Below are 17165 nucleotides of genomic sequence, written 5' to 3'. Positions count from 1 at the left end.
CACTCAAAACAAAATTTAAAAAATGCGCATTTTATAGTTTTTAGGCATCAATAAGTAACATTTTTACAGAAACAAAAAGAGGCCCACAGAAAAGACACACAAGTGTCGAATATGTTTGTGTAAATAGATGAAAAGTTCAATGTGTTTTGCACAAGGCGGAGTTAAAAACCCCAAATCTGATGTACTTGATTTTATACCGTGTTTGTTTTGAGTAGCTGTTACTCTGTAACGAATGATTTGCAACTGTGCCAGTCCAGAGTTGGGGCAGGTATGAAAAACACTAGGATGCCTCGCCGCGGACTAGAAGCAAGCAGAGAAAGTCTGGCGGCGGATGGCGCGTGCAGAGTCCCCACCGGCTGCAGCCAGAGGTAAGAGTAACGGGAGAGGGTAACGGTAGCGGGCCCACGTGACCTTCAGAGCAGCACCTGCGCAGCCTCCGCTCCGGCCGCGGACCCATCTGTTTGCACCGGTCCGTCCACTACTGTTTACAAACACCGGCACACCTGTCCACAGCCAATCTGCCTCTGCTGAGGCACTCCTAATACACACACTGGACCAGAGACCGACCAGACTGTAAGTAAATGGCAGTTCCTCCTACGTCTTTTACCTAGAGACTGGAGTGCCACAAGGAGCGATCCTACCATCGCTGCTCTACTTATTTTACACTGAACTGACAGAAGTCGTGGGACAGCGATATGAATATATATAGAGTGCGGTAATATCGCGTACACAAGGTATGAAAGGGCAGTGCATTAGCGGAGCTGTCATTTGTACTCAGGTGATTCGTATAAAAAGGCTTGCAATGGTCGCACGACGGGAAGTAACATACTTTCGACGCGGAATCGTAGTTGGAGCTAGACGCATGGGACGTTACATTTCGGAGATCGTTAGGGAATTCGATATTGCGAGATCCACAGAGTCAAAATACGCTGAGAATACCAAGTTTCAGGCATTAAGTCTCACCACGGACGACGCAGTGCCCAATGGCTTTCACTTAACGACCGAGAGCAGCGGCACTTGTGTAGAATCGACGGTGCTAACAGACAAGCAACACTGCGTGATGTAACCGCCGAAATCAATGTGGGACGTATGACGAACAAATCCGTAAGACAGTGCGGTGAAATTTGCCGTTAATGGGCTATGACAGCAGTCGACCGACGCTAGTCCCTTTGCTAACAGCACGACATCGCCTTCAGTGCCTTTCCTTAGCTCGTGACCATACCGGTTAGACCCTAGACGACTGGAAATCCGTGGCCTGGTCAGATGAGTCCCGATTTCAGTTTGGTTAGAGCTGATGGCAGGGTTCAAGTGTGGCGCAAAAGCCACGAAACTATGGACCCAATTGTGAACAAGGCATTGTGCAAGTTGGTGATGGCTCCATAATAGTGTGGGCTGTGTTTACATGGAAAACTGAACTGATCATTAACTGGAAATCGTTATGTTCGGCTACTTGGAGACTATTTGCAGCCATGTATGGACGTCGTGTTCCCAAACGACGTGGAGTTTTTATGGGTGACAGTGATCCATGTGACGGGACCACAACTGTTCGTGATTGGTTTGAAGAACATTCTCGAAAATTTGAGCTAATGATTTGGTCAACCAGATCGCCCACGTGTACCCCATCGAAAACTTGTGGGATATAATCTAGAGATCAGTTCGTGCACTAAATCCTGCTCATTAATCGTGATTCCACACTCAAGAAACTCGACTAGCAGAGGGCTACTTCAGTCGAAGACGGAGGTCATAATGACCCTACAGTAACTTTTGTCAATAGATTTGAATTTCTTTGACAGGGGAGATGTGGGATGTTTCCACCGTTGACTTTGCCATTTGTTGTCGTGCTGCTGGAATGCTGTCGGACGGAGTCATCCTGTAATGCGATAACGGCCGCCACTCACTTCCAATCGGATGAGTGCTACGCTTCTGCATAGCCCGCATATTTTACCATCTGATTTTTATATCTCTGGCGATCTGAAGAAAAATATGCGAGGATGTAAAAGTGGGTTGGTTGTCGATCCATCAGTGGCTAACCGTGTTCTGCGAAACAGGAATTGATCGTCTCGTCTGCCAGTGGGATAAATGTCTTAACACAAATGGTGATTAGTTCTAAAAGGAATCATTCCATGGTCCGGTTTTGGCGGGTGTTCTGTTTTCATTTGACTGCTCCTCATATTTATAACCATATTATAATTGTATTAGGGGACTTAAGTGCACAGCTAGGCAAGGAGAGGATGTACTAGTAAGTCATAGGCCTATACACAGCAAACAAACGCATCAACAAGAATGGGGTACATCTCATACTTTACTGTCAAAATTTTAACTTAAAAATTATGTCAACTCGATTTCAAAAGCCGAAACGAAAACTCACAACATGTAAAACGCCCAAAAGCATATGTGGATAATGTCAAAATGATCATGTAGGCGTAACAAGCAACAATACAAGCCAAATTCTGAATATGACAGCACGCAAAGGATTCTAGAGTCAGACCATCACTTGCTACAAGTAAAAATTAGGCCAACAGAGAGACCACACAGAAAAAAATTGTAAGACCTGGCCCAAAATACTTGAAGATAAAGACAAACTTATCGAAGAAATTAATCAAAGTTCAATAGAAAATTGGGCAGACCTCACGAAGGCAATTCAGAATGCAATGCGTTGGCGTCGACTTCCTAAGAAACGGAAACACAGATGGTGGAACGCAACTTGTGATAAGACCATTACACGTAGAATCCAGCCCTGGAAGAAGTTTAGCAGTAACAGAACAAAAGAGACACAAGAAGATATCCACAAAGTCCAGACACTATCCTCGAAAGGTGTTGGAAAAGTGAAAAAGGATACACGATAAAAACAGACTAAATGAAATCGAGGAAGACTTCAAAAGAAATAACACGAGAAATTTCTAGCGAATTTTCAGGGGACGTAGAAAGGGTTATCAGCATCCAAATGTTTGCCTCAAAAGAGCAGATGCATCTCTGGAAACAAATACTAACGAAAGCTGCAAAATTCTTAATTTTTTGATAAGCTCCTCAATTACGAGAAGCCTAAAGAAATATTACACTTCACGAAAACAGTACCAAACAGATACAAAGCCGCGTTCGATAACACAGGTATAAGAGGTTATAAAACAAATTACAGCGCCTGAGGTCAGCTAGTAAATTCTGTCCAAAACATTAATCAACATACTAGAACCACAAGCTGATACAACGGTAGTTGAATACTCAGCAGGCTTCAGAAAACGAAGGTCTTGTGTTGAATAGATTTTGAACCTGCGAACGCTCCTGAAGGTCGGACAGACCAACAACACTGTAGTCACATTTGTGGACTTTAAAAAGGCCTACGATTCAATAAACAGGGGCATCCTCTTTGACACATTAGAAGAATATGGAATAGACAGAAAAACTAGGACACTCATGCAACAGACACTTACAGACACCACATTCAAAATAAAATTTAGGGGAAATGTCCGACCCATTAGACTTACATACAGGGGTCAGACAAAGAGATGATCTCTAACCGCTTTTATTCAACAATGGAAAGAAAAATCAAAAGGAATTCAGTTAGAAAACGTGTGCAAACAAAACAATCATAAAATGCTTGGCATTTGCAGATACTCTGGCAGTTATCATAACAACAGACAAAATACACTGGAATATTTACATGAAGTCTTTTCGAAAACGGAACTACAGATATTATATGAGAAAGCGCAATACATGGTAAGAAAGAACAACAACCACCAAGCCATGTACGCAAAATACGGAAGCTTAGCAGTGTGGAAAAATTCAAATATCTTGAGGAATATTTACAAATAGGAGGATCAAATAAGGTATGCAACACACACAGAACATCAAACTTCAGAACGCATACAAACTGACATGGACGCACTACAATAAAAGAAATGTTTCAAGACAGGCTAAACTCAGACACTACAGTACGGTTGTACTACCGGACGGACTCTACTCATCAAAGACAACCACAATCGGAGCATCAGGTATCACAGAGACAGAGAAAATAGAACTAAAATCCTCAGAAAAATTTCTGGAGCAGTACACAGAGATGGTATAGGGATGAAGATCCCAAAAAGAATTATATGAACACGCAGACAGGCTCATAGGCATGACCAGAAAACGCCGACTAATATTCTATTGACCCCGTACAAAGAATGAACAATAACAGACTCACAAAGAGGATTTTTGATGCAGCAAACAGTTCAATCAAAAACACGAGTTGGTTTCAACAAATAGAAGAAGACCTGAACAAGCAGGGATTAGTAGTAGAGGAAGGGATTAGTATTGAAATGATAAATGAAAGAGAGAAATTGAGCAAGAAAATCACGAATACGAAATTTAAAGTAAAAGAAAGGAAGAAAACTGGAAAAATGCGGACAGAGCAAAGGAAACAGGAACACAGCCAAAGAATGAATAAGTTTTGGAAAGAGAAAAAGAAAAGGTACAAGAAAAAAATGAATAATCATTTAACATTCAAGTTAACCACTGTCCTAGACGCAAAAATGTGTAATAATAATAATAATATCATGAAAGTGCTTTTCTAAAAATATGTATCATAAATTAAAATACAAGATGAACTTAAATTTCATTACCACTGGGACATATAGATCCCAATCGAAATACGAGAGGGATACATACGAGATTATTCGTAAGTACTTCTAGGTTTCAAACAACACAAGTCGTACAGAAAAATTACACATACCATTGGACAGAGCATATCTCAACGGTTCGAATTGTAATACGAGGCGTTGTTGCAGTAAGTAGCAGGCATGTCAGATCATGTAGACAATTCATCCGCTCCGTATTGTCGCATCGAATTAGTGCGCGCCTGCAGGAAGGCAACCCAATGAACAAACCTGCAAAGCGGACTGCTGTCGCGCCTTCGCAGACAAATTGTGTCACTGAATTGTTGGCATGTATTGACGTTTCTCGCATCAGAAACAGTGGCCATATTAAGCACCTGTAATGTGAGTTCAGAAATTGTTCTATCCTCTGATGTGTGTCTGTTTTCTGTATGTCTTACTTTTGCATTGGCGTCTTTTGAAACCCCAGAGTTATTTATAATAATCCTGTATGTTCCACCTCTCCCTGCATCGGAAAACCAAACGGCAGGAAATATTTCTTCTCATATTGATACTTTTGACTACGACATTAAGATAAGCATACATTACTGCCTTTCACTCCAAAAAAATGGCAGAGAGAAAACGTGTAACAAGGTGAACAGTGGATCACTTTTACTCATGAAAGGACATTGTAGAGAAGTGGAGGGAGAGTACATTCTGGGCATTCGTCTGACAGAGCCACCACGAATGCATGAAGTCACAGCAAAACTGACGACGAATTGAAACGCATTCAACCCGACTACGAGACCGGTTTCTTAATGACTGGTCCACCTCGCTCAATAAAGATAAAATTAACCGTTTGAACGTGATCATGCATCTGTTTATAAGGGAGCACTTTCCACTTTATGTAAAAAATTACGACGGCTCAAATGGCTCTGAGCACTATGGGACTCAACTGCTGTGGTCATCAGCCCCCTAGAACTTAGAACTACTTAAACCTAACTAACCTAAGGACATCACACACATCCATGCCCGAGGCAGGATTCGAACCTGCGACCGTAGCAGTCGCACGGTTCCGGACTGCGCGCCTAGAACCGCGAGACCACCGCGGCCGGCAATTACGACGGCGACAGATTTCTGAAGTACAAAATTAGTGCTTACAAAGAAAGAAAGCCTTGCATGTTATGGAGATGCATGCGTATTCCGTTTCCCTTTGCGGTTAAAAATAGAGTTCCGAACAGTACAGTGGTGTTTCCTTTGTTGTTTTTTACCAGACAATACGCCGGTTTTTTTTCCTTTAAGAATAGGCTCCACTGTCTTCGTGTTCACAGAGAGAATAATTCCATGCGTCGATAAAGCCGCTAATCAACCTACATTTCTTTTTTCCCGGACGACGGCATATCCGCCTTAACCGTAACTACTTCAAGAACTTTCAACCAGTCGTTTGGCAAATGAGTACAACATTTTTTGCTCTCTTAAAAATGATATATTTGTAATATCGTTTTCTACCATTTAGACAGCTACATGTACACAGAGTATTACAAACAGTATTCTGTATTTGGACAGGTGGTAGCATGGACGTAAGAACTATGAGCAGTACATCTTCGTTACTGTGAAAAACAGCTCCTCTTCTGAACAAATGCTCGTAACTCTTAAGGTATTCATTTTAGAGCCAAAGTTTAGTCGAAATTTTTTCCATCTTTTCGTCCATACTACCAACCATCAAAATATGGAATATTTTTTTAACGCCCTACATAGCATTTACAGCCGCAAACTGTTTCTGTGGTTATATTTCTTATCTGTACTTACACACTTCGCTAGGCAACGCCTGAGCTGGTCACAAAGTTATGCTTCGTGTGCTCTGATTCACTTCCTACACAGTACAACCTCTTGTTTAATACATTTCGTGCACAGGTGGAACTAGATAAGGTTTTTCAATTACATGCCACCATTCTCGTTTTCTCAGACCTATGTTTTGTTACTGTGATACGAATTCACTGGTTACCATCCAAATATCGACAGATTGCGGCGTCAACGTAAATAAAATGTTTTTAAAAGTAGTCTTTAGGTGGCGTGTTAATGTAGCACGGAACACAAAGCAGAGTGACATCAATGATTACGAACGACTTACAGCATACGCGGTGTGGTACGCAATCTATACGTGTGGATATATTGGAAATGGTATACTACCTGAGTTGTGTAAGGGTCAGACGTATTTATTTTTGATGGGATGGCGGGAACCCAATCTCAGCGCACTCCCACTTTGTGTGGTTCCCGTTACAGTATATATGGAAACATACATTTGATATTTATTGGCCTTGCTTCCTTCTCGATGAAACCACAAAATATTACACTTGTTCTGTCCCAAACTGTAAATGAAAAAAGCGACTGCTGCCGAATTTACCTGTAGGATTCTTTCAAACAGCATTCTACTGCAGTTCTTTCTACAGTTTACACATGTGCAGTGATAAGTGCAACTAGCTAATTTCTTATCATTAATGCACTTAAATGCGTTAATACACGTGGTTAAATGCAAAACTTCAGTTTAAACGCGTCTGGTTATTGCTGTTCGCACTGCAACCGAGTCTTCAGATCGATAGCACCCCCAGGAGGGTCTTTTCATTAGCTGAAAGAGCTTCGTACCGTAACTTCCTGCTTATGTAAGTAAGGGCAAAAGAAGTAGGTCTTAATGACACGGAAAACAGATCGTCTCTTTTTGCATCCTGCTAGCTGACCACATTGCAAGAGAAAAACTCTTTCTGTACAAGGCGTATCCTAATTAATAGCGAGAACCAACGCTGGTTAAAGTATACGGCGGCAGAAGCAGAAAAGTTCGAGTAAACGTGTCTGCAGCGAGCCGTTTGTGACTAGTTAGTATACACGTATTTTAAATGTAAAGTTTTCGATTAAGTCCCCATCTAATTCTGAATACTGCGATCTTGTATTTTGCGACTCAGAAGTTGTCAATTTTATACATAGTTAGGTGTAGGCTTCAGTTCCAACAATCAGTGCTCAGATACGTGTAGAATGAGAGTGCCTCTCTTGGGCTGTCCAGTTGAGGAAAAGAAAAGGAAGGAAGGAAGATTAGTGTTTGATTATCCGAAACGGAGCACAAGCTCGGAGTCTGTGAAGGATGGGGAAGGAAATCAGTCGTGCCCTTTCAAAGGGAACTTTCTGGTATTTGCCTGGAGCGATTTACACAAATCTCGGAAAATGTAAATCTGGATGGCCGCGCGCGGATTTGAACCGTCGTCCTCCCGCGTGTGAGTCCATTGTGCTAACCTCTGGGCTACCTCTCTCGGCTCCAGCTGACGTGTTACTGCAGAACAGATTTAAGGACGTATGGCTGTACAAAAATTAGTCTGATTTTGTAGTTTCGCTTCCTAGTATTTTAGTATGCACTTCTTTTTTAAGCAGATTATCTGACGATGGCTTTAATTTTAGTCGAAAACAAAGTAGAAACAATCATTCATCACGTCATCCTGGGTGCTTCTCACTGGACTTTAAAAATGTGTGTGTCATCCGTGAGCGTCTAACACCGACCGTGTAAATTTACAGAGGTCACCCTGTCGTATCCAATCCCATTCCTTCACGAGCACTCTTAAGAATTCTTGGGGAGTCTGTGGCGGAACAGGACGACCACGAACACGTCTGTTAAGCTTGCTTCACACAAGCTCGATGGAGTTTAGGTCGGTACTCACCGCTGGCCACTCCATTACTTCAGTGTCCATGATCCGCGAAACATCCCTGGTGATGCGCAGTCACATGGACCCTGGTATTATCGCGCTTGAGAAGAAATTCACGGCCATCAATGTATGCTGTAGCCATACATGATCCAACAGGACGTAGTGTTTGGCGGTAAGGCGACCGTGGGCAATGCAAGATCAATACGGCTGTGAAAACTGATGCCTTCGCGCATCATCAGAGAATCTTGGCTTTCCTGGAAAACATTTGGCAGATATCGCTCGCCACTGGTTCTCCAGGCACGAAAACGATCATCATCTTGCGCCAGAGGAAAGCTGGAAGTCGTCTGTGAATAACATATTTCACCAGTGAAAAAATTGCCAGTTCACATGGGAACGGCAAAACTTGAGGCAAGCTGGGAGATGATGTCTGTCAAGCAACAGGACGCCTGGGTCGTAAGGTCCTTTCTTGGAACCTGTTCATTACAGTCTGATCGGACACAGCGGCTCCAGTGGTCCTTCTGAGATCGTCTTTGAGTGCTCTGGCGGCAGCCATACGACTCCCCTCAGCAGAAATAGCCAGATACCAGTCTTCACATGGGTTAGTAATGCGTCGGCGACCTTGTCTGTATTGCCTTGTGTACTGACCTGTCTCCCTACAGCGTGCATGACAGACACACATTGGCATCTCGAGCAACACGATGGAAAATCAATTCTTCTGGGATCAAACAAACTGCCGCTGCAACTTAGACTATAGCAAGACTGTAGCAAGCTTTCCACAAATGACAACTGCAGTCTGTGTACCTCACTAGAGAACAGTGGGATTCTAATACTCAATTTCGTCTGCGGGGTCACCTTATGCTGCAATACATGACACAGCTGATAGGTCGCGAATGACTTAAATTGTTTCATACGCTGCAGGTGAAGATCAAGCTCTGCAAGAAGACCACAGCCACAGTCTGTACCAAATCAGATTTAACATACCGGATATTAATACACATGTCGCCCGAATTCTTTTGAGCGGTTTACACAAAACTAAGAATTATCGGCTACACCATTGTGTGTCAGTCAGAAAAGTGATCTCAGCAAACACACATTTCAAAAGACTTTACTAGGAAAAAAAATTCGCTGGGCAATCTTACAAACGAAAAAGAAGTATCGTTTTACCTCTTCTGTCAGTTCTGAAATAATGTGGAAGTACCTTACTGACATGCTAAACATGTTTTTAGTTCTACTGGCTGTGTAACAACAGTTCTCGTAGTCTAATGACCATTACGGCTCGATGTACACGAGCCATTTGTTACCTCAAATTCGCAGTGTCATTTCCTCGCGCGCTGAAGCAGTACTCATGAAACAATAGAGCCACGCACACTACGGCAGTGAAGCAGCGTTTTCGCCGCCAAGACGGGCCAGAGAAATGTGCCTTGCAACGATCCCGCCCATCGCCGTGACACAGTCGTTGCGGGAGACATGGGTGGAGCAAACGTATTCGCAACACGAGCAACATCTGCCGTCAGCCTGCCACGGATGCAGCGGGTTTGGATGTGTAAATGTTTATCGAAGAGATAAAGAATTGACCCCAAATATCAACGTCTGTATGACTACTGGGCAATCCACACGCGTCGAGCCTCTGTAACACCACTTGTCCACCGTTCCACTCTCGAACAGTGATCGATAAAAACGAACACTGAACTCTTTCCGCGAAAGCTACGATTTATCTTGTTTTGCTACAATGGTCATCCAGAAGTTAAAATACTTTCGCATTCGAAGAAAATACATCTCGCAAGCAGGACCATGATCAGATTAAGAAGAGAGCCACATGGTTTAAAGCGTGCGAAACTTTTTTTTGGGGGGGGGGGGGGCGAGGGGGAATTTTTCTGCGATGTCGGTAGATCTACATCAAGGCGACGAAAGTTATGGGATACCTCATAATATCGTGTCGGACCTCCTTTTGCCCGACGTAGTACAGCAACTCGACATGGAATGGACTCAACAGGTCGTCGTAAGAACCTTGCAGAAATATTGACCATGCTGGCCCTACAGCCGTCCATAATTGTGGAAGTGTTGCTGGTGCGGGATTTTGTGCACTAACTGGCCTCTCAACTGTCCTATGAATGTTCGGTGGGATGTATGTTGGGCGACCTGGGTGGCCAAATCATTTGCTCGGAGAGTTCAGAATGTTCTTCAAACCAATCGCGATCGACTGTGACCTGGTGGCATGGCGCATTGTAATCTACAAAAATTGCATCGTTGTATGGGAATATGAAGGCCACGAATACTGTAAATTTCCTCAAAGTAGCCGAACATTCGTTGCAGTCAACAAATCGGTTCACCTGGACCAGAAGACCCAGTCCATTCCATGTAAACACAGCCCACACCATTATGGAGCCTCCACCAGCTCGCACAGTGCCTTGTTGACAACATGGGTCCACGGCTACGTGGGGTCCACGTACACTCGACCATACAAGTAGCTCTTACCAACTGAAATAGGGATTCATCTGACCATGCCACGGTTTTCCAGTCGCCTCGGGTCCAGCTGATAAGGTCACGAGCCCAGGAGAGATACTGCAGGCGATGTCGTGCTTTTACCAAAGCCACTCGCGTCTGCCGTCTGCTGCCCATAAACACCGGACTTCGCGGCACTGTCCTAAGGGATACGTTCGTCGTACGTCCCACATTTATTCTGCGGTTATTTCATGCAGTGTTGCTTGTCTGTTAGCACTGACAACTCTAAGCAAAAGCCGCTGTTCTCAATAGTGAACTGAAGGTCGTCGATCACTGCATCATCCTTGGTGAGAGGTAATGCCTGAAATGTGGGATTCTCGGCACACTCTTGATACTGTGGATCTCGGAATATTGAATTCCCTAACGATTTCAGAAATGCAATGTCCGATGCATTCCGCGTTCGAAGTCTTAATGTCCGTCGTGCATCCATAATCACGTCGGAAACGTTTTCACATGAATCACCTGAGTACAAATGACAGCTCCACCAATGCACTGCCCTTTTATATCCTGTGCTCACGATACTACCGCAATCTGTATATCGCTGTTCCCTGACTTATCACCTCACCGTACACCACTGTTAAACTATATTGATTGTATTCTAGTGCTGGCCTTTTTGGTCTAAGGCGATCATTCAAAAACTGAAAAAGCCCTAACCAGCAAATACATTGCTCTCTGGCCACAGCCCTTTCATACGAATGTACAAATCTTCGATCACTGATAACAATTTAAAATATATTCTGCTGTTCAGCCATTTCAGTGATATCTGTGATTTACGGAACAGCAGTCACGCTACCCGCATTCTTCTGCCTACGACCATACTGGTTACCCTCCAATCTAGTACTGCTGCGCGCTGCAACATCGCATTATGTAAACTGAACCGACATCCGACACTGCGAGCATGGGCAGTTGTGACTCGCTCGTGTGCCTCCAGCCTTATCCAACGATCAGATGTTCATACATAAGTTCCTCGTGACTAGTTGTAGCCGCTAACGTTTGGTTTAACCGCAGTTTTACCACTAGAAGCGGATAAAGGAAGAGAAAAAAAACAGGGAGTCAGGGAATCAGTTCCTTTCGTCTGCACAGTAGACCCAGCTTCTGATACTGGCGTGGCAGATGCGGTTACTCCTGCATAACCGGTCCACTGAGGATCGCTTGAGCGCTTGCTCGCTTGCAGCGCCACTCGACCCCGCGGCCGTTCACTTAAACACGGCTGTAAACAAACGCCGCGGATAGCGGTATTACACCGCGCTGCGTTGACACGCAGCACACGCCGCTCTACTGTTTGGCGTTTGCGACGCCGACGTAACAACTGCCTATTGCCGCTCCGTCAGAAAGTAGCCCCGCAGCTACCATCAAGCAACTAGTAAAGCGGAATCGATTTTTATTAATTTTTTTAATTTTTGTCCTTCACACTTATAGCCTATTATCGGCAAGGCCAAAACAGGCAGTACAACACGCAGCCCATGTGCAATAAAAATATGTATACGAATTATTACTACACTACTGGCCATTAAAATTGCTACACCAAGAAGAAATGCAGATGATAAACGGGTATTCATTGGACAAATACATTACACTAGAACTGACATGTAATTACATTTTCATGCAATTTGGGCGCATAGATCCTGAGAAATCAGTACCCAGAACAACCACCTCTGACCGGAATAACGGCCTTGATACGCCTGGGCATTGAGTCAAACAGAGCTTGGATGGCGTGTACAGGTACAGCTGCCCGTGCAGTTTCCACACGATACCACAGTTCATCAAGAGTAGTGACTGGCGTATTGTGACGAGCCAGTTGCTCGGCCACCATTGACCAGACGTTTTCAATTGGTGACAGATCTGGAGAAAATGCTGGCCAGGACAGCAGTCGAACATTTTCTGTATCCATAAAGGCCCGTACATGACCTGCAACAAGCGGTCGTGCATTATCCTGCTGAAATGTAAGGTTTCGCAGGGATCGAATGAAGCGTAGCGCCACGGGTAGTAACACATCTGAAATGTAACGTCCACTGTTCAAAGTGCCGTCAATGTGAACAAGAGGTGACCGAGACGTGTAACCGATGGCACCCCATACCATCACGCCGGGTGATACGCCAGTATGGCGATGACGAATACACGCTTCCAATGTGCGTTCACCGCGTTCTCTAGGCGCGCAGTCCGGAACCGCGCGACTGCTACGGTCGCAGGTTCGAATCCTGCCTCGGGCATGGATGTGTGTGATGTCCTTAGGTTAGTTAGGTTTAAGTAGTTCTAAGTTCTAGGGGACTGATGACCACAGCTGTTAAGTCCCATAGTGCTCAGAGCCATTTGAACCATTTGAACCGCGATGTCGCCAAACACGGATGCGACCATCATGATGCTGTAAGCAGAACCTAGATTCATCCGAAAAAATGACGTTTTGCCTTTCGTGCAACCAGGTTCGTCGTCGAGTACACCATCGCAGGAGCTCCTGTCTGTGATGCAGCGTCAAGGATAACCGCAGCCATGGTCTCCGAGCTGATAGTCCATGCTGCTGCAAATGTCGTCGAACTGTTCGTGCAGATGGTTGTTGTCTTGCAAACGTCCCCATCTGTTGACTCAGGGATCGAGACGTGGCTGCACGATCCGTTGCAGCCATGTGGATAAGAGGCCTGTCATCTCGACTGCTAGTGATACGAGGCTGTTGGGATCCAGCACGGCGTTCCGTACTACCCTCCTGACCCCACCGATTCCATATTCTGCTAACAATCATTGGATCTCGACCAACGCGAACAGCAATTTCGCGATACGATAAACCGCAATCGCGATAGGCTACAATCCGACCTTTATCAAAGTTGGAAAAGTGATGGTACGCATTTCTCCTCCTTACACGAGGCATCACAACAACGTTTTACCAGGCAACGCCGGTCAACTGCTGTTTATGTATGAGAAATCGATTACTTTCCTGATGTCAACACGTTGTAGGTGTCGCCACCGGCGCCAACCTTGCGAATGCTCTGAAAAGCTAATCATTTGCATGTCATAGCATCTTCTTCCTGTCGGTTAAATTTCGCGTCTGTAGCACGTCGTCTTCGTGGTGGAGCAAGTTTAATGGCATAGTAGTGTACTTGTACTACTACGAAGTTAAACAAAATTAATAGCACAACAAAGAAACCTAAAAGAAACAGGAAGAAGCTACTTTTCTACGGAACTACCATGGACCCCTTAATTACGCAACTATTGGTACTACGGTTGGTGCAGACGTTTCCGCCGTGGTTAAAGTGTCGAAAACTGGCACTGAGGGAAGAGTGGTTCATCGTGGTCCGTAGGCGACAGGGATGAACGACGGCTGCGGAGATACGTACGGGCGGATACACGTGTTACTGTTGAACAACTAACCGCCCAAATGAATTCAGCGTCTACCAACAATATCTCCACCGTTCAGCAAAAGTTGTTGTGTAAGTCTCTGCAGCACGCGCCTAATTCGTGCACCCATGCTGACTGCTGTTTATCGGCAACGAAGGCTGGAATCTGCACGCCAGAGCCGCAACTGGGCGTTAACTGAGTGGCGACAGGTAGCCTTTTCAGATGACTCACGTTGTATTCTCCATCGGACAGATGACTGTTAGCGTTTTCAGAGTGAAAGGTCTGAAAGCAAGCAACGAGGACGCGTTATGGCCTGGGGGAATGTTTTCGCAGCGTCCCCAGGGTAATCGCGTCATTCTGGAAGACACAGTGAATCCAACACAAGTATGCATCTACCCTTGGGGACAATGACCACAGATATAGACAGATGTCACACATCTCGCAGTATACTTGTACGTGCGTGATTCGAAGAGCATCAGGACGTGTATACCATACTCCCTGGTAACCAAACTCTCCGCATTTAAATCCAGTCGAGAATCTGTGGGACGACATCGATCAGGACGTCTGTATGATGGACCTCCAAATGAGAAACCTAGCGCAGGTGGCCACAGCACTGGAGTCGGCATGGCTACACACCCCTGTCGGTACCTTCCAGAGCCTCACTGACTCACTTGCTGCGCGTCCCGCACCGGTCTGCACTGCTAAACGTGGTTATTTAGGCTTTTGACAGATGGTCGTATTATTGCCACTGCATATCAATTACAAATTTATCTAACATCTACAAAACATAAAAGACGGCAGATCTTGTGGAGCATGCTTAGAATAGTTTTGCGTAGGAAGTGTACTGCGTATTCATTGCTGCCAATTTTCATTTATACTCTCTTCAGTGTGAAATATAGCAGTATAGCAGATGTTAAGATCTTGAAAACGTCAGAGTTTGTTCCACGCAAGCAGCAGGAAGAATAATATATTGGTTCTCTTCAACAGTCGCTCATGTTATTGCTCGTCCTTGCTGAAGGGCACCATCATGCCACAGGACTTGTCATCACGGCTGGAAAAAATCGACGTCTCATCGTTACCTCAGCTACAATATTTGTAAGCTTGTTGAGGCACATTTTCTGAGCGTTTTAGTATAAGGGATCCGGAATCCCTGATGGCTCGTTACGGGAGCGTTTCCTTTGATTTCTTACTCTATCTTTCTACCTGTATTACACTCAGAATACGAATACAACAATGAAAATGTCGACGGTATGCGCTGTGTGTCTTCTTTGGGAACAAACTTGGTCGAATCACTCGAGGTACCAGCTGTTGACAACAGTAATGGCTACTTTAATCTTGGCCTCCAATCTTGGATTCAGTACCGCTCGGTTCTATCTCGAGTTTGTTTTCTCGGCAGTGTTAGTTATACTTTAGCAGTGGTACACAGCAGTATGGACAGGGTTATTGATGGAGAGTTGTCCGACACGCTCCTCTTCTGTGGGTTTACTGAATGAAATGGAAGGGCGGCGTGGCGACGTTACACTGAGCCGTTCCGGCTGTGACGGCAATCACATCACAGCACTTTTGCATTACTATATGTTGATTGTTGTACATTTTGGTGACAGCACATTACAATCTTTTCAACTGTTGTAATGCTATTTTTGTAGAAGGGCTGTGATGGTATTTTCGTAGAAGCAGTGGTAATTAGTGTAACGAACCGAAAAAACCGAAAGTTTTTACTCTGTAACGAGCAGTGGGACACTAGATCTCTTATACCAAAATACTTAATGAATATCCCTAAAAAATCTCCGAAATTTTGTCAGTAGGTTGGGTTTCAGGATCACCCTGTATACAGTATGTAATTCAAACGTACTTAGCCGGGCGTTTGAAAACTGGAAACAGCTCCATTTTATATAATCCCAATATCAATTTCATAACATAGTTTGGGAGCACAATATCGCATTATAAATTTTATAACATAGTTTGGGAGTACGTAATCCCATTATCAATTTGCATAAGTAAGGGAAACATAAATCATTATTTCACACACTAACATACATGCAACGGAAAACTGGCTGTATTGCCCATGCCGTATTGCGTATCTGAAAAGTACTATGCCATTAGGCACAATCAGAAACATGAAAGCAACGAACATGCACTGCCAAACATCTGCGACCCTCCTTTATACGTGACATGATATGAAGTTCGTAATTACTGGTGGCGACGGAGAGTCTCACAGAGCTCTGTTTACTGACTAACGAAAGTTAACTGTCATACACCTACCAAAGGTTCTAATATCTTACTACGTGTCTATCAGTGTTTACCATAGAGTATAAATGTTAATGGAGTGAGCATACGGATGTGCAGAACGAGAATTCTGTCGGCAACGTCTCCTGCAGCTCAAGTCACATGATTTTGGGACAGCGCATTTTTGCCCGTACAGCGCTTAGCGTATTTTAAGTGTTATTACTTCACTGCTATAGAAAAATCACCTTCAGAAGTATCGCGGAACTTTGTATGCTCGTTTTACTGGAATCATAATCTGGTACTAGGAACTGAAGTTGGCTTAAAAAGGTGACGAGCAATGGTGCTGTGCCTTTTCGCCACAGTATCATAACTCAAGTTTTGCTACCGTATTTTCGGTAACGGGATAAGAAGTGACAGCCAATGATACATTTTTTACGTTTTCTTTTGCACTTATTCATACTGTCTAACCTCTGTTCTAATTAATTACGTTACAATGACACCGTAGACGACGTTGAAGTGTCACGAAAAAACCAAGCATTTCGAAGTATGAAATTGTTACAGTAAATATGGTAAACGATTTGCTCCATCTGCGTGTCCATTATTATTTTCAAAAAATGGTTCAAATGGCTCTAAGCACTATGGGACTTGGCATCTGAGGTCATCAGTCTCCTAGCACTTAGAACTACTTAAACCTAATTAACCTAAGGACATCACACACATCCATGCCCGAAGCAGGATTCGAACCTGCGACCGTAGCAGCAGCGTGGTTCCGGATTGAAGCGCCTAGAATCGCTCGGCCACAGCGGCCGGCTATTATTTTCAATTTTTCTTTATTTAACCCTCTGCTTTTTATAAA

At 44.1% G+C, this 17165-nt stretch overlaps 1 protein-coding gene across 2 annotated transcripts in view; it reads right to left on the bottom strand.

Moving 5' to 3' along the window:
• Positions 1 to 17165, bottom strand: part of LOC126416788 (YLP motif-containing protein 1) — a 661447-nt gene that overhangs the window by 575921 nt on the left and 68361 nt on the right. The window lies entirely within an intron of this gene.

The sequence above is a fragment of the Schistocerca serialis genome, chromosome 8 (genome assembly GCF_023864345.2).
Source record: "Schistocerca serialis cubense isolate TAMUIC-IGC-003099 chromosome 8, iqSchSeri2.2, whole genome shotgun sequence".
In the NCBI taxonomy this organism is placed as follows: domain Eukaryota; kingdom Metazoa; phylum Arthropoda; class Insecta; order Orthoptera; family Acrididae; genus Schistocerca; species Schistocerca serialis.
Note: the sequence above shows the minus strand (reverse complement) of the source record. Positions and strands in the feature narration are given on the sequence as shown.